The following is a 26290-nucleotide window of genomic DNA, read 5'->3' on the forward strand; positions in this document are numbered from 1 at the left end:
GTGGAATCTACATCCGCTCGAATTTTCCTACTATACTCTACAATTTTTACCCACAATACTGTCTACATTACAAAATTGCAGATTGCCGCATGCCTCAAAATATTTCTTATCAAAAGATAACTTTTATTATTATCTAAGCTGTGCGATAAATTTTTCTTTCCCTCAGTTCTCTCCAGTACCACCTCATTCCTTGTTCCATCCTCCCATCTGATCTTATGTATTCGTTTATAGTGCCACAAATCAAAAATTTCTACTCTCTTTCCATCTGATCTGGTTACAGTCTGCGTTTTACTTCCGAACAAAGTTATACTCAAGACAAATACTTTCGGACAAAAGTTCAGAACACTAACGTTTATATTCCATGTTAACAAATTTTTCATTTTCACAAACGCTTTTGTTGCTATTGTCAGTCTGCATTTTATATCCTCACTATTTCTTCCGTGATAAGTTATTTTGCTGGCCAAATAGCACAATTCCTTACAGGTTTTTGCGTCTGATTTACTGATCTAACTCCTTCAACGTCGCCTGATTTAACTCGACTGCTTTTGCGTAACAACTGTTTTACTGTTGTTGATGTGCATTTGATAACCGAGATGCTATCATATTTCATTCAACCCCTCTTCCTCGTTATTTGTGGTTTCTAACAATTACAACGTCACTAGCAAGCGTGAAAACTTTTCCCTCTTCTCCCTGAAATTTAATTTCGTTTAGAAATTTCTCCTTGGCCTCTTTCACAGTCTGCTCAATCAACAGATTGAATAAAATCGGAGGTAGACTAACATCCTATCTCACTCTGTTCTCGACTACTGCTGAACATTCATATCCTTCGAGTCTGCTCTACAACTTACAGACATACTTTAGCTCCATGTACGAGTATTTCATGCCTGCTACCCTTTCCTTTCCACCTTCAGATTTAAGACAAACTTTCAAACTTTTCTGGGTGTTTGGAAAACTGAAGGTATAGATCTGAATGTGTGGTCGATTTTCGTGAATCTTTGACGCGTCTGTCAATCAGTCTAGGTACTATCGTGCTTCAGGTTCGCTGCAGCATACTATGCTCACCAAACTGTCGAAGTATATTTGGAGTGATGTGGAACAACTGTTACCTGACAATCAGGGACTACGATTCAGCTATAATTATTTATTAATCAAACAAATATTTGGCGGCAAATGAGTAACTGGATTGGGCAACTGGTAGTACCAACCATAAAGAAATGGATCAGTTACTATCCAACTACAATTAGTAATTAAAGTTAGTTGCTAAGCCGCTACACAGTGTATAACCAAGAAAGCTAAGGTTTGATAAGTCCACAAGTTAATTTCATTACCTAACCTTCTAATGGCGTCAGGAAGGGAATGTGGTCAGCAACTAACATTGCCTCAACCCATATTACAATACCGGTGTCATAGGATAGCTGCGGAATGAGGAGAGGAAGGGGAACTATAGTAAGATTCCAGAATTTCAAAATATCACAACCGTGACCACATTCGGCTGTATGCGCCCAGAAAACATTATTTTTAGACATGGACAACAATGTACGGGAAAACCCCTTCAGTTTGCTCTTCGATTTTCCAGTCTCCAGTTTCCCCCGTCGCCTTGCATTCAGCCTCTTTGTGCAACACGTAATATCTAAACAGACATGGCTAAGCTCGTTCGGCGAAACTTCCGCGATAAAACTCAGTCCTGATCGCCTGTTACGTTTTGGACGTGACTGCAGATAGTCGTCCAGCGCCCAACGTGACGTACACAAGTTGAAGATGTTCGCTGCCGAACGCTGCAATACTCAAGTAGTACATATCCACACGTGTCAACGAGTACATAACTGAGCAGCGAAACTGCCGCTAAGCCTTCCAGTTAATTCGTTAGAACTGTGTATGGGCTTTATTTATAGCAGCGAACTCACCCATACCTATTTAAGAGTTTTAGATGATACAACACTAGTGTTAGTTTACGAGTGACAAGGATGCTGTAGGTGAATGGGAGCCCAGATAAATTCTTAGACATAGATCGCTTGGAGCTGATTGGTAGGGTGTTGCACCAAACACAGAGGAAGTTGCAGGTATCGCATGTGGGGCTAGTTTACTGTGTTGGTTTTACAGTTTCACTGCAATATAATTACAGTTTTATGTCTCCTCGGTCACGTTTTTACAAAAACCAAGTGTGAAGGCAGAAATCCATGCACATTGAGCTGTATTGGGCGTAAGACTTTTCCTTTCTTGTGTGAAAATTTTGTCTTTACCAATGGGAGAACGTCACGCAACGTTTGTGCAGCTGTGCGTACAACGGTTGTTATTACGTGAGAATTGAAACAGTACGTACATTATCTGTAATACTGTGACACAGCTCTGTGACAATCAGTATGATCTCACTTTGTCAGTTACTCAACGTGTATACTTCTCTACCCACATCCACCATCTTAATCTTCTGCCACCTACCTAAATGTATCTGTAAAGATGCCCTCCATCCCTTCGCGAAGTAGATGGGTAGATAAAAGTTTTTTTTGTTGGTGGCTTCCATTTTGAGAAGACGTTTCTTTTGACTTGTCTGTCGCCGTGATTACCTATTCTTGTAGATAGAAACATCCCCTGTACCAGTTTCTGCGTAACGGCTTTAGGACACGGTTGGTGGGAGTTAAGTAAACGCGTAGTAAGAGATGGCTTTGAAGCTTGCCAGGCCTGTACCAAGTTTCTACTCGTTTTTGGTCGTCAGTCTACTGACTGGTTTGATGCAGCCCTGTGCTAACCTCTTCATCTCAGAGTAGCACTTGCAACCTACGTCCTCAATTATTTGCTTGACGTATTCCAATCTCTCTCTACAGTTTTGCCCTCTACAGCTCCCTCTAGTGCCGTGGAAGTCATTCCCTCATGTCTTAGCAGATGTCCTATCATCCTGTCCCTTCTCATTATCAGTGTTTTCCACATATTCCTTTCCTCTCCGATTCTGCGTAGAACCTCTTCATTCCTTACCTTATCAGTCCACCTAATTTTCAACATTCGTCTATAACACCACATCTCAAATGCTTCGATTCTCTTCTGTTCCGGTTTTCCCACAGTCCATGTTTCACTACCATACAATGCTGGACTCCAGACGTACATCCTCAGAAATTTCTTCCTCAAATTAAGGCCGGTATTTGATATTACTAGACATCTCTTGGCCAGAAATGCCTTTTTTGCCATAGCGAGTCTGCTTTTGATGTTCTCCTTGCTCCGTCCGTCATTGGTTATTTTACTGCCTAGGTAGCAGAATTCCTTAACTTCGTTGACTTCGTGACCATCAATCCTGATGTTAAGTTTCTCGCTGTTCTCATTTCTACTACTTCTCATTACCTTCGTCTTTCTCCGATTTACTCTAAAACCATACTGTGTACTCATTAGACTGTTCATTCCGTTCAGCAGATCATTTAATTCTTCTTCACTTTCACTCAGGATAGCAATGTCATCAGCGAATCGTATCATTGATATCCTTTCACCTTGTATTTTAATTCCACTCCTGAACCTTTCTTTTATTTCCATCATTGCTTCCTCGATGTACAGATTGAAGAGTAGGGGCGAAAGGCTATAGCCTTGTCTTGCACCCTTCTTAATACGAGCACTTCGTTCTTTATCGTCCACTCTTATTATTCCCTCTTGGTTGTTGTACATATTGTATATGACCCGTCTCTCCCTATAGCTTACCCCTACTTTTTTCAGAATCTCGAACAGCTTGCACCATTTTATATTGTCGAATGCTTTTTCCAGGTCGACAAATCCTATGAAAGTGTCTTGATTTTTTTTTTAGCCTTGCTTCCATTATTAGCCGTAACGCCACAACTGCCTCTCTCGGCCCTTTACTTTTCCTAAAGCCAAACTGATCGTCACCTAGCGCATACTCAATTTTCTTTTCCATTCTTCTGTATATTATCCTTGTAAGCAGCTTCGATGCATCAGCTGTTAAGCTGATTGTAAGATAATTCTCACACTTGTCAGCTCTTGCCGTCTTCGGAATTGTGTGGATGATGCTTTTCCGAAAGTCAGATGGTATATCGCCAGACTCATATATTCTACACACCAGCGTGAATAGTCGTTTTATTGCCACTTCCCACAATGATTTTAGAAATTCTGATGGAATGTTATCTATCCCTTCTGCCTTATTTGACCGTAAGTTCTCCAAAGCTCTTTTAAATTCCGATTCTAATACTGGATCCCCTATCTCTTCTAAATCGACTCCTGTTTTTCTTCTATCACATCAGACAAATCTTCACCCTCATAGAGGCTTACAATGTATTCTTTCCACCTATCTGCTCTCTCCTCTGCATTTAACAGTGGAATTCCCGTTGCACTCTTAATGTTACCACCGCTGCTTTTAATGTCACCAAAGGTTGTTTTGACTTTCCTGTATGCTGAGTCTGTCCTTCCGACAATCATATCTTTTTCGATGTCTTCACATTTTTCCTGCAGCCATTTCGTCTTAGCTTCCCTGCACTTCCTATTTATTTCATTCCTCAGCGACTTGTATTTCTGTATTCCTGATTTTCCCGGAACATGTTTGTACTTCCTCCTTTCATCAATCAACTGAAGTATTTCTTCTGTTACCCATGGTTTCTTCGCAGCTACCTTCTTTGTACCTATGTTTCCCTTCCCAACTTCCGTGATGGCTCTTTTTAGAGACGTCCATTCCTCTTCAGCTGTACTGCCTACTGCGCTTTTCCTTATTGCTGTATCTGTAGCGTTAGAGAACTTCAAACGTATCTCGTCATTGTTTAGTACTTCCGTATCCCACTTCTTTGCGTATTGATTCTTCCTGACTACTGACTAATGTCTTGAACTTCAGCCTACTCTTCATCACTACTATATTGTGATCTGAGTCCATATCTGCTAATGGGTACGCCTTACAATCCAGTATCTGATTTCGGAATCTCTGTCTGACCATGATGTAATCTAATTGAAATCTTCCCGTATCTCCCGGCCTTTTCCAAGTATATCTCATCCTCTTGTGATTCTTGAACAGGGTATTCGCTATTACTAATTGAAACTTGTTACACAACCTAATTAGTCTTTCTCCTCTTTCATTCCATGTTCCAAGCCCATATTCTCCTGTAACCTTTTCTTCTACTCCATCCCCTACAATTGCATTCCAGTCGCCCATGACTGTTAGATTTTCGTCCCCCTTTACATACTGCATTACCCTTTCAATATCCTCATACACTTTATCTGTTAATCTTCAGCTTGCGACGTCGGCATGTATACCTGAACTATCGTTGTCGGTGTTGGTCTGCTGTCGATTCTGATTAGAACAACCCGGTCACTGAACTGTTCACAGTAACACACCCTCTGCCCTACCTTCCTATTCATAACGAATCCTACACCTGTTATACCATTTTCTGCTGCTGTTGATATTACCCGATACCCATCTGACCAGAAATCCTTGTCTTCCTTCCACTTCACTTCACTGACCCCTACTATATCTAAATTGGACCTTTGCATTTCCCTTTTCAGATTTTCTAGTTTCCCTACCACGTTCAAGCTTCTGACATTCCACGCCCCGACGAACGTTATCCTTTCGTTGATTATTCAATCTTTTTCTCATGGTAACCTCCCCCTTGGCAGTCCCCTCCCGGAGATCCGAATGGGGGACTATTCCGGAATCTTTTGCCAATGGAGAGATCATCATGACACTTCTTCAATTACAGTCCACATGTCCTGTGGATACACGTTACGTGTCTTTAATGCAGTGGTTTCCATTGCCTTCTGCATCCCCATGTCGTTGATCATTGCTGATTCTTCCGCCTTTAGGGGCAATTTCCCACCCCTAGGACAAGAGAGTGCCCTGAACCTCTATCCGCTCCTCCGCCCTCTTTGACAGGGCCGTTGGCAGAATAAGGCTGACTTCTTATGCCGGAAGTCTTCGGCCGCCAATGCTGATTATTTATCAAAATTTCGGCAGTGGCGAGGATCGAACCCGGGACCGAAGATGTTTTGATTATGAATCAAAGACGCTACCCCTAGACCACGGGTTAGTAATATGGAATCTTAAGGCCTCAATATTTTCGCTGTTAATTTTGTTTTCTTTGTTTTGTTTTTGTTTTTTATGTCTGCTCCATATTATACGTAGACGGTATTTCAAAACTACACCGACAAACTTTGAGGGTTAGTGGAAGTTGTCTTGAAGAATAAATTGAGGACAAGAGCCCGTGTCCGCTATAGGCGCCAGCGCTTGTGCGTGTATGTATATACAGGGTGATACCATGATGACCATACAAACTTTCAGGGTTTGCGTAGACGGATAGGTGTATCAATTTGAGGTAACGCACTCTGGTCCGGAAACGAATGAGTCGAAAGTTACAAGGGAAAATCGTTCTGACACCTCTGACATTTGAGTAGATATACTAGCACTGTCGTTGGTAAGACTGTAGAGCAGATAATTTTCAAAGATAGTAGTATGGACCAAAAAAAGAAAAAATGTACAGAAAACATCACTCTAAAATGCATGAGCTATTGGCACTCTTTCATCTTCGCTTCAGTGAAACACGTCTCCTTTATTGAACAACTGCTCATAACATCCTATATATGCAAGGGATTTATACTGGTGGCTTCTCAAATTCTTGCTCATTGCATGTACGTGTTTAGAAATGTCCTACGATTAGCAAATTTTCTTCCTAGTGCGAGCTTCGTCAATGGAGACGTTCATGGCCGCCCTCTCCGTGCAGCTACCCGCATGTCCTGGGAACAAACCTCATTTAAAACTTCTCGCAGTCGTCTGTGGTCCACAGAGTTTAACACCCGGCAGGCGGCGCGTCCACTGAGTTCCAACCGTAGTGGCTCGACGCCGGCAAACCCACAGCGTCAGCGACGCCTTACTAAGGGTCGTGTTACGGAATGGAATGACGCGTAACTCCTAGAAATTGTGTGAACACGGTCTGCATACGTTTGTACAGGGAAATAACAGTGAGTTAATACTGGTCTTACGAAATGCCTCAGCAGATAACTGGGAGGTGGCATTCCTAAGTTCATAGAATTTGTGGTTTCATGGGAAGCTTTCCACACTGTTGAACGGACTATACTATTGGGGATTTTAAAGGTAGCATGTATAAAATACAAGGAGCGGGAGGTTATTTTAAACTTGTTCCGAAAGCATACTGCAGGTAATTAAAAGTCATGAAATGGGACAGTGGCTGAGAAGGGAGCGATTCACGATTGTAGCCTATACTCTCATGCTGTTCATTCATTCCATTGTGAAAACTGTAAAGCAAACCAAGGAGAAATTAGATCAGCAAACAGTTTCAAATAAATACCTGTTGCTGTAGTTTTGGGGAGATGAAGAGGCTTGCACAGTATATACAGGTACGGAGACCTGCATCAGACCATCGTCGGACTGAAGACAACAATAATAACAAAACGGCCCTTAGCAGCTTGGAGTGCGGAGGTGGGGGCAATAGACGGAACTACTCTGAATGCCAGGTCCCATATGTCCTGTCGTATGGGATCCTAACAAATGGCCGGCCGGAGTGACCGAGCGGTTCTAGGCGCTACAGTCTGGAACAGCGCGACCGCTACGGTCGCAGGTTCGAATCCTGCCTCTGGCGTGGATGTGTGTGATGTCCTTAGGTTAGTTAGGCTTAAGTAGTTCTAAGTTCTAGGGGACTGATGACCTCAGTAGTTAAGTCCCATAGTGCTCAGAGCCATTTACACCTAACAAATGGGGGTTGTATACTCAGTACCAGGAAGAGGTAAAATGTAAATTTATAATGAGGTGGGATTTACAGCTGCCAAATAACTGTGAAAGTTCATTGTAGATGACCGTCAGCTCTTTCTTATATTGTAAAACTTTCGTGTTTCTCTAACAGTCGAAGGCACACGCAGAAATATTGTCAAGTGCCTGGAATAGTGTTTAATATGAAGTGCCATGTTTCGTCTGCGGCGAACATTATTACAGAAACGAAACATTGAATAGTGGGACGAGCCTGGTTAGTGCCTAATTAGCTGAGGTAGATGCGGTTGTTGATGTTAAGAGACAGATGTTAAGAGACTGATCTACTGCGAAGCGGGTTTCGAAACATCTTCTACCTGCATCCGTGTTGCTCCATGAATTCGTGATTTCCCTGTCAATATTCGAAAAACTGATATTAGAAAATGTGTCAACTGAAGAGCTGCAGCAGTAGTATTATGCCAAATAAACTGTAGTTGTTATTGGTATATACATGTGTAGCTGTCCAACGAATAAAAACAATGTGTATCTGATTTCCATATTAGCTGCTGCTGCAAACTTTTTTACATGTTCCGTTAAACTTACGAATTTTGAAAGGAGAAGGTTTGTATTAACAAAAGTAAGAAAGTAAAATAATGCTGTCATCAATCCGAAGATTGTTTGAAACACCACAGTGCTTTACTAGGATTGGTTCATTGGATTGGATTGTTTGGGGGAAGAGACCCAACAGCGAGGTTATTGGTCTCATTGGGTTAGGGAAGGACGGGAAAGAAAGTCGGCCGTGCCCTTTCAAAGGAACCATCCCGGCATTTACCTGGAGCGATTTAGGGAAATCACCGAAAACCTAAATCAGGACGGCCGGACGCGGGTTCGAACCGTCGCCAGCCCGAATGCGATTCCAGTGTGCTAACCACTGAGCCACCTCTCTCGGTAGGATTGGTCCTGTTGGAACTAACACACCGTTGCTTTCGTCCGACCATAGAACTTCTATACAGAGTCAGTCATAAGGATACCTACAGTGTGCCATCACTACAAAAACGAAGCAACTCTGTGTTTTTCACGTAAACTAACAATGACAGAGGGAAAGAAGTGATTAGTGACAGGTAAACATCCTTAGCCTGATCGGGGATCAAAATCGCGATGCTGTGTATTGCATGAGCCACCCAGTTTGGCGTTTTAAACAGGAAAACAACAATGAATTGAGAGATTTTATGATAAATTTCTTTATCACAAAAGTCATTCTAATGAACTTGTTCCAACATTTAAGCATATTTACAGCTGATCTCTCACATAATGTCATCGTGTGATCTGTGGCTTCCACTCCATTTCCGCATTCCTGATTTATATGGATGATGCACAGAAAATGTTACCTCCCCTCTGAACACACCTGTTTCCTATAACTTTGTGCTCGTAACGTGATCAGGCGTTGGTCAAATATAAAATGGACAATTTGACATAGTTGTCTTGATTTACTCTAGTCTAGCGCGATAATGCGTTCTAGTATACGTATTGGCCGCGGTAGCACTTCCATTAGTGACTGAGTGCTGCGGGTGGCCGTCTGTCACAGCTGCGTCACAAGAGTTGCTGTTGGAAACGCTAATATTCGTTCCAGACAACGAGAATCCTTGAATGCAACATCACACCACATTAAAATTAGTTTATGTCACTTACGAGCTATTAAAAGAGAATTGAAAACAGCTTCCGATACACCAGTGCAAAGACCGCAGGTACCTCTTGGTAGAAACGTTTGCAACATAAAAAAGAATCAGAGGCAACAGCTTCCAGGTGTAGCTATATCGTACATTTGAGCCAAGGAGGTGCAACTAAATGAGGGAGCTTTCAGATTCCCAGTACAGAATATACGAGTATTTATCGCCACCATAAAGCGATTCCAAAAATGAAGTGACTACGGTGTAGCGTAATCAGACTACAGATTTCTTCATTGCATCACTAGCACAAACATCTTGCTCATGAATATTGTGCATATTGCAGATGCGTTTCACAGAGTGCATCTCAGTACTTTCCGGCTGATATATGGAATGATCTTGGCTCAAAGATTTTGAAAGATAGACGCAAGTACATTTTATTGTCTGCGACGAGTATTACAGGTCAGATGTTCCTGTTTTGCTATAGGAAACTAATGGACGCCACATATGTTTTAGTTTGTCTACGATATTTCATCGTATCGTTAGTCTCAAGTTTAATTAAATATCGCTGCGGGGGACTGGAAAAGTGGCTTCCTAAAAAACTAAACTGAATGCTTCCCGAGAAATATCGAACTTCGAACTAGTACATTCAACAAAATAACGATTTATTGCACAATGAAATATTTTTATGAATGAAATTCTTTCGATATTTTATTTTTTGTTGCCGTAAGTTTAATCTTCGTTCATCATCAGAGAAATTAAAACATTAATCGTACGAACCAATTCATACGACTACTACAATTTCCGATAGTGACATATTTAAAATAAACACAATGACGTGGGGATCTCTATAACCCGAAGGTAATGACTCAAGCTTTCATAGACAATTCTTATCTGCTGATGAAAACAGTTCTAAAAGTGTGTACACCCAACGGACTGCGGACAGTATATATTCTAGGGGCTGAGAAGGGGACACTGTTACACTACTGAATGTATTTAGTACACGTGTTGATTAGCACCGAGATACAATGTAATGAAGGCACAACATCGCAGGTCTAATTTACGTTACTCCTGGCCATATAGTTAAGAGTAAATATATGGCCAGAAGTAACGTAAGTGAGTACAAAATGTGAAAGAAATGTTACGCCTGAAAAGACGACGTACCTGTGTTAACGCATTAGTAAGGAACGCTCATAGCGAGAAAGATCAGTGTGGTATAAACGTGTGAAGCAAATAGGCAACCATTCAACGGAGACGCACTCGAGACTTCTACAGCCAACTGAGCGAGACTGAAAGAGGTCAAATAGTGGCCTTCCGAGTGGCGGAATAGTCCATTCGGGAACTACCACACAAGTTGGACGTGTTGCGCCAGTTGTGCAACGATGATGGTGTCAGTGGTCATGTGAACATTCTCATACATGTAGACGACATTCTGGAAGTCTAGCACAGACGCCGGCCAGGGTCGTCGTGTTGTAAGTGCAGCAGTGGCAGACCATACAGCTACCACAGCACAGATAAGAAGACTTGTGAAACCAGGCGTCTCAACGCGAACTGTTGTGAACTGATTATTAGCAGTGGGATTACGGGCACGCAAACCCCTAGCCTGTCTTCCACTCAGGCTACAGCATCGATGTGCACGGCTCGGTTGTTGCCGTCACAGGATCGTTTGGAAGATGGATCGTGCGGGCCGTGGTCTTCAGCAATGAATGCAGATTCTTCCTGCACGTAACTGATGGCCGCTTGCGGGTACTATGTAGACATGATGAGCGGTGTCTTGTAGGCTGCATGCGCCTAAGACACATTTGCACCACTCCACGCCTTATGGTCTGGTGTGCGATGAGCTGCATCTCTCGTACACCTTTGACGTTTCTGGACGGGACGGTAACCAAAGCTTGGTACGTGCAGAATAGGATTAGATGCGTTATTTTGCCGTCCTTACAACGGGAAGGTGATGGTTTCTTCAAACAGGATAATGCTCGCCCACCCACCACCCGTGAAAGTCAACGTGGTCTCTGCAACGTGCAGCAGCTTCCCTGGCCAGCACGATCTCCATACTTGTCTCCAATCTAAAACGTGTGGGATATGATGGGTACAGAAGTGGCTCGTGTGACTCGTCAACGTGATGAAATCGAACAGGCGTGGCATACTGTAGCCCACCGCCACATTTATAACCGACTGGATATCAAAGTCAGCGCCCGCATTGCTGTCTCTGTAGCTACACCACATACTGATATGGGCGTTTCAGCGTGAGTCGGTATCTGGTACCACAGAACCGGCTGTGCTAAAGGTTTGCGAATGTAATCCACGTACTCCATATACAATGTTGCAACAATAAATCTTGAGTGATTTGGAGATCTGTAAAACGGCTTACTATTTTTTCTGTAAGTATTTCTATGTATGATGTCAGCCACGGGCCCATTACGCTTCGCTTGGCCCATACATACTATTCCTCTAAGACTTGAGCAAACTGGTCTGCGTCAGCGGCCTCTCGCTGCGGATGAGAGCGCGAGATTCAGTATTGGTGCGAAAATTGGGCAGATATGTCGTTCCGCATTGGGACACGGATGATGCTACAGCGGGCGCGCTGGCCGCTAATTAGACGCGGATCAATTAGGCGAGGCCGCGCTCCCAGCGGCTCCAATTAAGGCTGAGGCTAGCTAGCGAGCCCCGCTTGCTGAGGCTCGCCCCCTCCCCCCGAACCCCACTCTCTCTCCAGCTCTTGCTGGCCTCAACCTTCTTCTTTCCTGTGTGCGGGGCTCCTCAGAGGCCGAGACACGAGGGAGGCTGCCTGGCCAGGACAACCAGCTGTGCGACTGTACTCACTTGTTTTCCTCTCTGGTGTTTCTGTTACAACAGTAGCTCGTGGTAGACCGTTAGACTCCAAGCCCTTGCGAAATACAGCAGGACCTTTGGAAGAGGGTCGCTTGAAAACAAGGATACACACTCTGAATTCTGCCACAGGCTCTGGTGAGCCCATCGGTACCGATCGACCGCCGTGTCACTCACTGGCAATGGCGTCATTGGGAGCGGTATTGCCAGTTTATGTGACCTCGTGACCTAGAGCTGCAACTACCCACTCAAGTAGCTCCTGAATTTGCATCACGAGGTTGATTGCACCCCAATCCAGTCTTCTTAGAAGGAAAAATCTCTAGCTGTACAGGAAATCAAACATGGGTACTCAAAATGGCAGTCGGACACGCTGAGCACTCAGCTAGGGAGGCAGAGTTTGTCAGACATAGAGGGTGTCTAAAAGAGGTGTCAGATATTTCAGCTCAAAAGTATACGAAATGTTTCTATGATGATATGTCCAGAAACCAATACCTGTTGAGATACGTGACAGTTTGTTTCCTCATTGCTATCTATCTGCTACTCAGAATCAGACACTATAGGTAGTGGTGCAGTATGTGGTTACCAGTCATTCTCACAGTTCCTTCAGACCTTCACTGCAGTGAATCACGCACTCTTTAAAATACATTTCGCTCCCGTCAAACTGCGTTACGTGCATTGGTCACATGTTCCTGTAAAGTTAGCACATTGTTGATGGATTGAGCATACACCAATGCCTTCAACGTCTCGATAGCCAGAAATCCAATGAATTCAGTTTAGTGACAAGCAGAGGCCATGTTAAAGGAGCCTCCTGACAAAAACATCACGCATGAAGCATTGCAATGGGATCCTGTAGCGCAATCCGTAGAATATGGGGTGATGCCCCGTCGTGCATAAACAATTTACATCTTGTAATCTTTGCACCGCTTTGAAATGGCTTCAAGATCTGATTGCAAAATTGTACACGCTTTTTGAAGACACTACGTATTTAATGACAACTGCACTCTCTGCGACAAGGCGAACTTACTATTAATATTGTCTTCAAGTTTACTAACATAGAAAATGAACAACAAGGAACTCAACAAACATCTCAGATTCATTTCCAAGTTTACTAAAAAGTGGTGCACGAAAAAACGGCCCCTAGTAGAGAGAGCTCGTCGATTACGTAAGATTTGTTCCCCGCCACGAGCAGATACAATAACAAATTGAGAAATTACATATTAAAAAAGCTAATGGAACGGTGTGTATTTACTGAATTTATCTTGTCTTTTACATTACATTGCATTGGGTGTTGAGAAAGAAGCACTTCTGCGCGCGGCCTAACATGTTAATATACACTTTGCAAAATTCTGCGTATCAGTTCTCAAAATGTCATAACAAATATTGTTGTTCAAGTCTTCTAATGGTATAGGGTTATTTGCGCACGGTTTTCCCCTTTAGATTGTCCCACAGATAAGTGGTTACGTCTGGCGACCACAGCGACCACAGTCCTTTTTCTGACAGCCCTTTCTTCTGTGAATCTTCCATTAATTCGTGTCACCGACTAGTGTAAAGTGTAACAAGTTGCCCTATCCTCTTGAAAGACAGCATGCATAAGTTTATGAAGGGTTAGTTGTGCGTAAAATTCCTCGAAGAGTCTCACATACACAGCAATGTTTAATACTGTTTCTAAAAATGTGGGGCCCACAATACGACCTACTGACACGTTACAACACACACTGATATTTTCAACGTGAAGACGGTTCTCATTAAATTTGTCTACGGACTGCTTTTTGACTAGTGTCTGGTCTTCTGGTAGTTCACATGTCCCGTCAGGCAGGACCAGACTTCATCACTCATGAAACACAGCAGCGGATCCATCTCCCCACTCTCACTTGTTGTACAAAAAAGTGCTTCAAATGGCTCTGAGCACTATGGGACTTAACTTCTGAGGTCATCAGTCGCCTAGAAATTAGAAATACTTAAACTTAACTAACCTAAGGACATCACACACATCCATGCCCGAGGCAGACTTGTTGTAAATTGCAATTCTTTTCTGGAGAGGATACATCTCGCTGATATGTCTGCCTCACACGTTTGAACCAAGTCGCAACGGCTTTCGTACTGATACTATAAAACGTAGTCGCATCAGCTTCAGAACAGTAGATGTCAATTGGTGGGCAATAGTGAGTAGTCTAGTCTCAGGGACCGGTTTTTTATACTCCACCCTGTACTACAGGGTTACTTCTGTATCTGTCAGTGACTTCCCAGCCTAGATAACGTGCTGCTCCCTTTCTGCCAAGAAGTCTCAAATTTACCCAACATAGCTTGATGCACCGTACTATCGTACTTTCGATAAGAAGTGTATGTGTGGTATTGAGTGAAACACATTTCACTAGTGACTAATTACTGCATGTACCTGACTACTTTAGTCATTGGCTTTCAGAATGTCATATTTTGTCATGTCACCCGCATCCATGTCCGCAACCGTTCTAGCCCTACCTACACGTGCTAAAACGTTGTAAACCTCTTTAATCATTACTGTATGCCGGAGCTCTGACAATAGTCGTGCACCAAGCCTCAATTTTCGACAGCTTAAGGTTGGTCTATTGATTTTCATTCAGTAGTCTAAGAATTGTTGTGGTCTTCAGTAGTGAGACTGGTTTGATGCAGCTCTCCATGCTACTCTATCCTGTGCAAGCTTCTTCATCTTCCAGTACCTACTGCAACCTACATCCTTCTGAATCTGCTTAGTGTATTCATCTCTTGGTCTCTCTCTACGATTTTTACCCTCCACGCTGCCCTCCAGTACTAAACTGGTGATCCATTGATGCCTCAGAACATGTCCTACCAACCGATCCCATCTTCTGGTCAAGTTGTGCCACAAAATCCTCCTCTCCCCAATTCTATTCAATACCTCCTCATTAGTTATGTGATCTACCCATCTAATCTTCAGCATTCTTCTGAAGCACCACATTTCGAAAGCTTCTATTCTCTTCTTGTATAAACTATTTATCGTCCATGTTTCACTTCCATACATGGTTACACTCCATACAAATACTTTCAGAAACGATTTCCTGACACTTAAATCAATACTCGATGTCAACAAATTTCTCTTCTTCAGAAACGCTTTCCTTGCCATTGCCAGTCTACATTTTATATCCTCTCTACTTCGACCATCACCAGTTATTTTGCTCCCCAAATAGCAAAACTCCTTTACTACTTTAAGTGTCTCATTTCCTAATCTAATACCCTCAGCATCACCCGACTTAATTCGACTACATTCCATTATCCTCGTTTTGCTTTTGTTGATGTTCATCTTATATCCTCCCTTCAAGACACCATCCATTCCGTTCAACTGCTCTTCCAAGTCCTTTGCTGTCTCTGCCAGAATTACAATGTCATCGGCGAACCTCAAAGTTTTTATTTCTTCTCCATGGATTTTAATACCTACTCCAAATTTTTCTTTTGTTTCCTTTACTGCTTGCTCAATATAGAGATTGAATAACATTGGGGAGAGGCTACAACCCTGTCTTACTCCCTTCCCAACCACTGCTTCCCTTTCATGTCCCTCTACTCTTATAACTGCCATCTGGTTTCTGTAAAAATTGTAAATTTCCTTTCGCTCCCTGTATTTTACCCCTGCCACCTTCAGAATTTGAAAGACAGTATTCCAGTCAACATTGTCAAAAGCTTTCTCTAAGTCTACATTTCTACGGAATGTAGACTGATCTTCCCCGAGGTCGCCTTCTACCAGTTTTTCCATTCGTCTGTAAAGAATTCGCGTTAATATTTTGCAGCTGTGACTTATGAAACTGATAGTTCGGTAATTTTCACATCTGTCAACACCTGCTTTCTTTTGGACTGGAATTATTTTATAGTCTAAGAATATATGTAGTCTAAGAATATAAATTTTTAATGCCAAGTATTCTGTCGTTAATTACCACTTTCTGTGGTAATTGTTGGAAAGGATTTTGTGACGATTTCTCTAGAATATTTCTTGTACATTAGGAAGACAAATAACGTCGTACTACATGTTGTCGTGACATCTTCATACGGAACTGATAAATGTTACTCTTACAGTGTTGAGGTGGAGCGTTCTGACCACCTGTTAAATAAGAGTGCTCGTCCGCAATACAGAAGTGATAGTGCTTGGCATGGATTCTTCAAGTCCACGGCAGGTTTACGAAGGTATGTGATGCTTACTGAAGGGTCATGTAGCGCCAGTTAATTACGGAACGATGGGTTTAGGTGCCTACCTGACGTCTCATAGCACCAGATGTGGTCGATCCCGATCTGAGCGCTCAAATATGGTTGCCAAGTCATCAAAGTGAGTTTATTGACACAGGACTCAATGCACAGCAACAGATGGTGGCCTTGTACTACGAGCAGTTATCCTGTTGGAAGATGCCATTGAACATTTTACATGATGGGATGCAGGTGGTCCGCAATAACGGTCAAACAGTTTACAGCTGTCATTCTGCGCTCCATTACAGCTGCAGGTCCCGTGGAATCACAGATGACTGTCTCCCTTAGCTTGATATTGTCCCCTATGACCAGCACTCTTGACTCGGTACATGTTGTGAGCGGACGTTTGCCTGGATGTTGGTGCATACGGACGCGTCTGTCGACCTGGGTTGACAACAAATTTGATTCAACTGGCCAGATGACACATTTAGTTTCGTCCATGATTCAATGCTTAACGTGGAACACGAACCTTGTGTCGTTCCTGACGAATCTCCACATCACTGAGAGATGACTGCTAAGTTTGAAGACAGACTGAAAAATCCGTGGTCCGACCGGTATTCAATGCGGTCATCTTTCAGTTTTCAGGCACGTGCTTTACCGGTAGCCCACTAAGCCCGGTATTACCAAACACTTAATTTCGCAGGTAATACGCAAACAGTAGTCACATCATGAAGCAACGATTGCAGTGGATGGCGTGACCTACAACTGACTCGTCGAACCACAACCTAAGGTAATTTCGTAGCTGAACTGTGCTACAGCAATGACTAAGAGGTAAGGCAGCTGCTAGTACTGCGGAAGCAACATATATTTCGTTGCTGCATAAGTTCAGAGCTTTTTCTATAAGTTTAATAAACACAACAAATGGTTCTGAGCACTATGGGACTTAACATCTGTGGTCATCAGTCCCCTAGAACTTAGAACTACTTAAACCTAACTAACCTAAAGACATCACACACATCCATGCCCGAGGCAGGATTCGAACCTGCGACCGTAGCAGTCGCGCGGTTAAACACAACAGTTTCAGAGACTTTAATCATCAATAATATATACTTCTTCGCTATTTACAGCAGTGTCCCATCGCTGGGGGTAATTTTTCTATTCCGCGATCGCAGAAGTCACTTGGCTGAGAGGTGAAGAATTCGTCGAGCAATGTTCGGAGCGCGTTTTCATCCGCGAAGGAACTTCCTTGAAGAGCGGAGAAGTGAAAATCTGAAGGTGCAAGATCATGCGAATAAGATAACTTCCGTAGAGCGTTTTTTATCTGTCTTGCAGAATGCGGGAGGGTCTTACCGCGGATTAGCATCATTTCACGAAGTCCTCATGGTCTTCGTTCTTGTATTGTGTCCATCTCAGTTGCCGACAGTAAATGTCAGCAATGATGGCCGCACGTCGGGGAAGCAATTCGTAGTACACCACAACATCGTTCTGCCACCAGATGCATACCATTGTCTTTTGTGCATGAGCGCAGGTCTTTGTAGGATAATTCCAGGAGAGATGGTGCACATTTTCGAAATGGCTTACGTGAAGCCCCATGGTGCAATTTTAGTAATTTTTTTTACAAATTCAGTGTAACATTTAAACTTAAAATCTGATTCCTGGGATAGTGGTAGCCTATTTGACTAGTCATCTAAACGTCCTCGGTCCCGGGTTGGAAACTCGACACTGCTTAAATTTTGATTAATAATCAGTTTTGGCGGTTGAAGACTTCCAGTGTAAGTAGTCATTCTCATTCTTCTATTGGCATTGTCAAAGAGGACAGAGGAGCTGAGAGATGTTCAGGGCACTTTCAGAATCAGCAATAATCAGCGGCATGAGGATGCAGAAGGCAATAGAAACCACTGCATTAAAGACATATAACGTATTTCCATAGGATACGTAGCCTGTAACTAAAAAAGTGTCGTGCTGATCTCTCCATTGGCAAAATATTCCGGAATAGTCGTCCATTCGGACCTACGGGAGAGAACTGCCAAGGGGGAAGTGACCATGAGATAAAGATTGCATGACCAACTAAAGGATAACATTCTATTAGTCGGGGCGTGGAACCTCAGAAAAGCTTCAACGTTGTAGGGTAGCTAGAAAATCTGATCTGATATGAATGGCAAAGTAGGACAGAGAGTGTGTTACTGTGAACAGTTTAGTGATAGGGTTGTTCTATTCAGAATCGACAGTAAACCAATATCGACAACGATAGTCTGATATACATGCCGACCTCGCAAGCTGAAGGTGAAGAAGTAGAGAAAGTACATGAGGAAACTGAAAGGATAAAGCACAGTACGTAAAGCGAGATGAAAGCGTAATAGGCGTGGGGGACTGGAATGCAGTTTTAGCAGAAAGAGTAGAAGTAAAGGTTATAGAACAATATGGCTTAGGACAAGGAATGTGAGAGCAGAAAGACTAGTTGAGTTCTGCCATATATTTCAGCTAATAGTAGTGAATACTCTGAAATCCCAGGTGCAGGAGGTATATTTGGAAAAGATCGGGTGATACGAGTACATTTAAGGTACATTACATCATGGTCAGGAAGATTTTCCGAAATCAGATACTGGATTGTAAAGCGTACACAGGAGGATATATAGACTCTGATCACAATGTAGTAGTGATGAAGAGTAGGCTGAAGTGTAATTGAGTATTCAGAAAGAATCAATACGCAAAGAATTCGGATACGAAACTACTAAGGAATGACGTGATACACTTGAAGTTCTCTAAGGCTATCGATACAGAAATAAGAAATAGTTAAGTAGGTAGTAAAGTTGAAGAGGAATGGACATCTCTAAAAAGGGGCCGTCACAGAAGTTGGAAAGAAAAACATAGGCACAAACCAGGTAAATGCGAAGAAACCGTGGGTAATAGAAGAAATACTTCAGTTGATCAATGAAAGAAGGAAGTACAAAATATTCAGGGAAATTCAGGAATACAGAAATAAAAGTCGCTGATGAATGAAATAGATAGGAAGAACAGGGAAGCTAAGACGAAATGGCTCCGTGAAAAATGCAAAGAAATCGAAATAGAAATGATTGTTTGAACAGCTGACTATCATATACGCAAGACAAATCAACCTTCGATGAAATTAAATGCAAGGGTGGTAACATTACTAGTGCAACGGAATTCTACTGTTAAATACAGAGGAGAGAGTGGATAATGGAAATAGTACACTGAAGGCCTCGGTGGTGGGTAAGATTTGTCTGATGTGGTTGAAGAAGAAACAGGAGACCATTTAGATGAGATAGGGGATCCAGTATTAGAACCAGACTTTAAGAGTGAAATCGTCTAGTGTCAAACACTGGTCTCAATTTGATGAGGAAATTTCTGAGAATGTACGTTTGGAGCACACTATTGTATGGTAGTGAAACATGGACTGTGGGAAAACTGGAACAAATGAGAATTGAAGCATTTGTGATGTGGTGCTACAGACCAACGTTTACAATTAGGTAGACTGACAAGGTAAGAAATGAGGAGGTCTGCGCAGAATCGGAGAGGAAAGGAATATGCGGAAAACACTGACAAGGAGAATGGACATGATGATACGACACTGTTAAGACATAAGTGAATGACTTCCATGGTACAGGGAGCTGTAGACGGTAAAAAGTGAAGAGGAAGACAGAGATTGGAGTGCATCCTGCAAATAATTCAGTAATTCAACACGTAAGTTGCCGATGCTGCTCTGAGATGAAGATGTTTGCAGAGCAGGAGAATCGGTGGGGGTCCGCACCAAACAAGTCAGAAGAATGATGACAAAAAAAAATATATATATATATATATATATATATATATATATATATATATATATATATATATATATATATATATATGACCATGGAAACATCTTTACATTGCTTCGTCTTTCCCTTATGCTATGACTGATATGCCAAGTCCTACAAATCCGCAAAAATACCTAGCTTTTTTGTTAAATACATACATACACACACATTTTGGTTACAAATATGCTGTGGAGTGAAGATAAGGCGATGTTTGGTTAACAATAGCTTTTTAATGATGTCTTACTTATGTATCTAATTAATTCACTTTTTTAGATAACTCCTTTACTAACTGACAGTTGAAAACATTAAAACTGACACACACTTAATACGTGGTCAACACAGTCAAATATTCCACGTGATATAATAAATCAAAAACAGAAGTATTACTTACAAAATTTGTTTAGGTGTTCTACTCTAAAATTGGAAATATGATTTTATTTACAAACTGTGTATACTTATAGGGTCAGTATACGGCGAACGAATTTTAACTAATTGGCTAACATCTATCTTCGGTGCACTGAATAATATCGAGCATTGATCCTAATCTGACTATGTGAACACCCTAAAAATGCATGTTAAGTTGTTTGAAAAAAATGAAAAGAAAACGAAAAGTTTTCACTGATTTAAAACTGTTATTTGAATTGTGCAATAAGTATCGCCAACAAAAAAGTTGCCGCATATGTACTGGATTTTATTGCGGCATGTATCCCGATCTGTTGGAGAGAGACGCCACACCTTATAAATTCATGATCTTGATAGCCAAGAGTCAAAACACGGCCAACAGAACTTGCTGATAATACAATTACTCAGACATTTGGAAAAATTAGACTATTTAGCATCGACTAAGAACTAATTGTGACGCTGAAAAGATTTTGAAGAGATATTTGTGGACTTATTTCAATTATTCCCTCAGAACTTATGTAAAACCTTGTCGGTCGAAACGTTATCACTTTTATTACCGCGTAGCATTCACTGACCGACTGCATTGCCGATACTCGCACACTTTGTGTCTTACCGAAACTACGACGGGTGCGCAGTCTATACCGCATGCGGCGCATCTCCCAAATTTACCCTTCAGTTAGTTGTTTTCGGCTCAGCCATTCCTTTCCTTTCCTTATATTAATTTCTCTGGTTCGTGATGACTGGGTATTGTGTGATGCGTGATGCCCTTAGGTTAGTTAGGTTTAAGTAGTTCTAAGTTCTAGGGGACTGATGACCATAGCTGTTAAGTCCCATAGTGCTCAGAGCCTCCTTTACAGTTGTAACATTATGTAAGAAGCGCTAAGGAGGACGCAACAATACTCATCAAGCGTTTGACAAAGCGGTTAAGACACTGAAAACAATTAGTTATGCAAATGCAGCAGAATGGGAAACCGTTGGCAACTCGATTTGGTCATGATGAATGATATCGAAAAACAGAGCCCTTCCACGATGACATTAGTACTCGACCTCGCTAATCTAGGGTCAGTCGATCAGAAGGATGTCTTTTACACTAGATTCTCTGATTATTGTATTGTAACATCTTGTGAATGAGATTGTTCCTGTACCAGTCATAGTCCTGCAGCCTTAAGAGATGACCATTTATCTGTAGCCATGGATGGTAGGAGCTAGCCAGTGCTGGGTAGTTCAGGAGCCTACCAACACCGTTGCAACCTGGGGCGAAGCTGCTCTAAACTGCCGAAGTGGCAGGCCGGTATCAAAATTCAGGATGACTTCACGGCATCCGTCATCGCAGTCCTTCTGATGGGGCAACGCGGGCAGTGACCTGTTAGAGACAGAATACTGCCGGCTGGGGTGGCCGAGCGGTTCTAGGTGCTATAGTCTGGAGCTGGCGCGACCGCTACGGTCGCAGGTTCGAATCCTGCCTCGGGCAAGGATGTTTGTGATGTCCTTAGGTTATTTAGGTTTAAGTAGTTCTAAGTTCTAGGGGACTGATGATCTCAGATGTTAAGTCCCATAGTGCTCAGAGCCATTTGAACCATTTGACAGAGTACTCCCAACACAGCGATTGAGACACACACACACGCACACACACGCACACACACCACGATCATCGCAGTTTCCGAGCAGAGCTTCCGATGGTGCACGCATTCCATGCTATGGACGGTAACCTGCTCACTAGAGGTCATTGGTTTGAGCATACGGCTGATGCAGGTATGGCTCCTGAGACAGCTACTGGATTCGGCAGATTCGTCGTCGGCTTCCTAAGCCACCTCATGCCCTTGAAAGTAAGGGAACGATGCATTCAGAGGAATACATGATGAATTAGTTGGTCGTATTTTATTGCATCTATCTACGCCACACATGTTCTTCGTTCGTTCACCCGGTCAAATAGTAGGGGTTTCCAGCCCTGGAGTGGCTGACCCCTACACTGCTTAAACTGCAAACCACTCCAAATATGCATCCATACCTATGGTCAGCAAATGCTATACGGCATGTGGAACTACTTTGCGTCTAACAGAATCAGTATTAGTTTGGTCACAGCACACGTAGCAAAACTACCGGACACGTTACGAATTTTTGCTTGATCGGAAAACATGTTTTGATTCAGTCGGCTATAAACAAGATCAATTACAATCTGTCACCGTGCTTCAGTGTTAACAACTGTGACGAAGTTACATTGTGGAGTACAGTGCTTCAGTTTCGTCAGGGCCATTATGGTGAGACGCTACACAAACAGTTCCAGTCCTTTGTTCGCCGTATGTCGTGTAGCACAGAAGTTTGGATAAGTAAGTATCTTTTCTGTCGATTACGTTGTTTTTCGACGAGTCTTCTAATTCGTTGTTTCCCTTGTAACCAGAATTATTACTGATATTATTTCTGTATTACAACGCCACGATTATGCAATCGCAATGAGATCTACTGCCAAACACGAACAAAATTTCTCTCCAGAAATTTTATTAGGCTTCTTTCTCTCCTTTTTTTCTTAAATTGAAATACGACTGTACTATAAAATTACGTTTCCTCTTTTTATAGCACTGAAAGACTACATGTATTGTTCTTCCTTGTTAATCACAATTGTTACTCTATAAAGAAATTATTCTAAAATGCTTTTTAAACCAATTTAAAATCAGTTTCTAACGATATTATCAGCAAAATAGAAACAACTGTTCAGTTTTAACCTGTTCTTTATTCAACACTTAAAATACTCTAATGAATACGTATGCAGCCCACGGGGTACGAATGCAACTCGGAATGTAAGGTGCGATCGGTCGCGAAATGGAGACCATTGTGAAAAATCTAAAGTCTTTTATTTGTAACAGCTACAACTTCTGGCTACTTCTCTACATAGTAGCAGCTTAGACTTAAATATTTGTCGTAGCGTTGTACCAACATTCCAATACTCTCGTCATTGAAGGCAGCCGCATGTGCCTTCCGCCAAATCTCTACGATGTTGGGCAACTCGTTCTCTGTGCAAACATGTAGTCTTCGTAGCCAGCTCTTCATGTGAGCAGAGATGAAACTCGAGGGGTGCCAACTACGGGCTGTAGTGTGAATGATCAAACACTCCCATCTAAACCGCTTCAGGAGCATCCTCACTGCCTCTAAAAAATGGCTCTGAGCACTATGCGACTTAATTTCTGAGGTCATCAGTCGCCTAGAACTTAGAACTAATTAAACCTAACTAACCTAAGGACATCACACACATCCATGCCCGAGGCAGGATTCGAACCTGCGACCGTAGCGGTCGCTCGGCTCCAGACTGTAGCGCCTAGAACCGCACGGCCACGTCGGCCGGCTCACTGCCTCTGCAGGGTACGGCAGGGAACTGACGTGAAGAAGGAAACGCGCATGAAATTTATGTTACGTGGGCTATATGACATCAGGCGAAATCTCTCGCAATATCCTCATACGCAGGAGATACTATTTTCTAGGCACGTTCATGTACTCACTGTGCGCTCAGAACTGAAAAGATTTATGTGACGCGATCGACGGGGATACTGGAGGCACTGTCCAACACAACCGTGCAAAGCTTCACTGGATTTTTTACTTAAGTTTCCATTTCGTACCCGATCGGACCTTACATACCGAACAGTCCTCGTATAGAGGTGTGTATAATGAAGCCCAAAAGCACTGAAAGTGGCCAACGCATCGTATGTGCCGCGTAGCGATAGTTTGAAATCAGGCGAGTGACCTCTTCAATAGTGAGGCGTGCTGTGTGTCTAGTACACTAACCAGTTCAATTGGTAATAGTCTACGACGACCTCCGTCATTAACACTTTATTGATTCTATTGACGTCGTGTTTACCTACTGTAGGTCATGGACAGGATGGAGCGAGAAAAAGCCAGGGCTCGTACCACCTCGAGAGTGCCGTGCATCGGGTAACTAAAATTTCGACGATGTCAAATGCCCAAGTATTGCGATATTGTCCATCTTTCGCTCGATTATCCTGTAAAACGTCAGTTTAGGATATATCGACGCACCATTCATATGAACGCCAAACTCAATCATTAATCATGGAGAGACGAGAGTACCCTCTCCGACACAACTCCAATTATAACCTCCCGTAGCTTGTACGTGTACGGAGCTACATTCACGTCTTATCGGTGATTTAATTTTTTGGCAGGCAGTGTATTAGAGTAGAATTAAAAAATGGCCTTCTCGAGTAAGAATATTGAAATCATAGCGATCAAGTGGCAAAAAAATTCCCATAGTTTGAAGCACTCCTAGAGGGCAGTGGAGCTGGCATAGTGTTAGATACGGGAAGCTGGTTAAAGCCTAAATATCAGTGTGTATGTATAGAATATCTAATTGTAAATGCAGGTGGTGTATTTCTTATACTAAACAAGAGCTCAAATTCATCGAAATGCAAACTGAAGCTAACTTCGTCGGGCGAGATTCAGGATCAAAGGCGTCCATAAGTTGTAACTAGGTCCTTCTATTGATCACTAGAATTGCCCACAACTGTAATCTTTAGAGAAAACTTCAGTTCGCTAGTAAATATGTTCTCCGACCATACTTTCATCATTTTAAGGGACTTCATTCAACCTCAAATCGATTGGGATAATTAAATTACTTTAAGTTTTGTACGTTACAAGGTGTCAGGTGAATCAATGCTAAATGACTTCTGTACAAACTGCTCAGAACAGATTGTGCAGAACTCTACTGAAGGCGAAAATATATTACATGTAATGGTAATAAATAAAATTGCTTCTCGTTTCTCTCACGAGTGCGTATGCTCAATTTATTATATTGTTCATGCCTAACAGAAAAATTAAATGAGTCAGTAATTCTGAAGTATTGGTGGTAGCACTGTACCGTTTGCACTCTTTGGAAGTTTTACGATTGGTTTATGTAAATTAGAAGACTTATTGGGTAAATGATTACGTTCTTCAACATCAGATTCCACTGTAATGGTCCCTGAGCTGCTACTGGTCGTCATTTAAACACATATACTGGCCGTTGCCTTTGATAAATCGGTTGTCGAGGCATATAAATTTCTGTTAAACTAAAGACGAATGTTTTCCACGTAAGATGGATATTTCTTTAGTTATGCTATTTTTAGGGGATTAATGCGTCTTTTGGCGAAACCGCGTCGTAATAACTCCTAAGTGCAAGTGCACTTGTGACCGAAAATCACTCATGACAGACCAGCAAAAATCAAAAGCAGTCTTTTTCATCACTGAAATCGTGGGCCATACTGACACATTAGTGTTACAATAATGGTTATATGTATGTAAGGCTACTATTCACAATGTTCAGGATTATTAATTTATGGCATTGTTTAATCATATTGAAATAAGATTAATAGACAAAGTCAATAATCGTACATATTGGGACTGGTTGTAGTACATAAATTTTCCATTTTCTTAAAAACAGTTTAACAGTGCATGCTGTGGGGAGCGTGTGAAAGAAGACACAGACCCAGATATGTTTATGAACTTCTGCGCGAATCTGACACACAAGACGCAGTTTCTACACATTGTGACGATGGTAACTTTTTAATGCCCAGTCGGTGGCGAAATGGAAGGCACAGGAAGATTCAGAAATGTTTTACTTGCAACATTTATCTGAAGTTTTCAGCCACTTCTCTATATAGTCACCAATCCGACTTCGTGGCGTGATAGCAACATTCCAACATCCTTGTTAAGGAAAGTAACAACGTGTGCTTTCCGCCAATTCTCTAAGCTGGTCTGAAGCTTATTGA

This window comes from Schistocerca americana, chromosome 4 (genome assembly GCF_021461395.2).
Source record: "Schistocerca americana isolate TAMUIC-IGC-003095 chromosome 4, iqSchAmer2.1, whole genome shotgun sequence".
Lineage (NCBI taxonomy): Eukaryota > Metazoa > Arthropoda > Insecta > Orthoptera > Acrididae > Schistocerca > Schistocerca americana.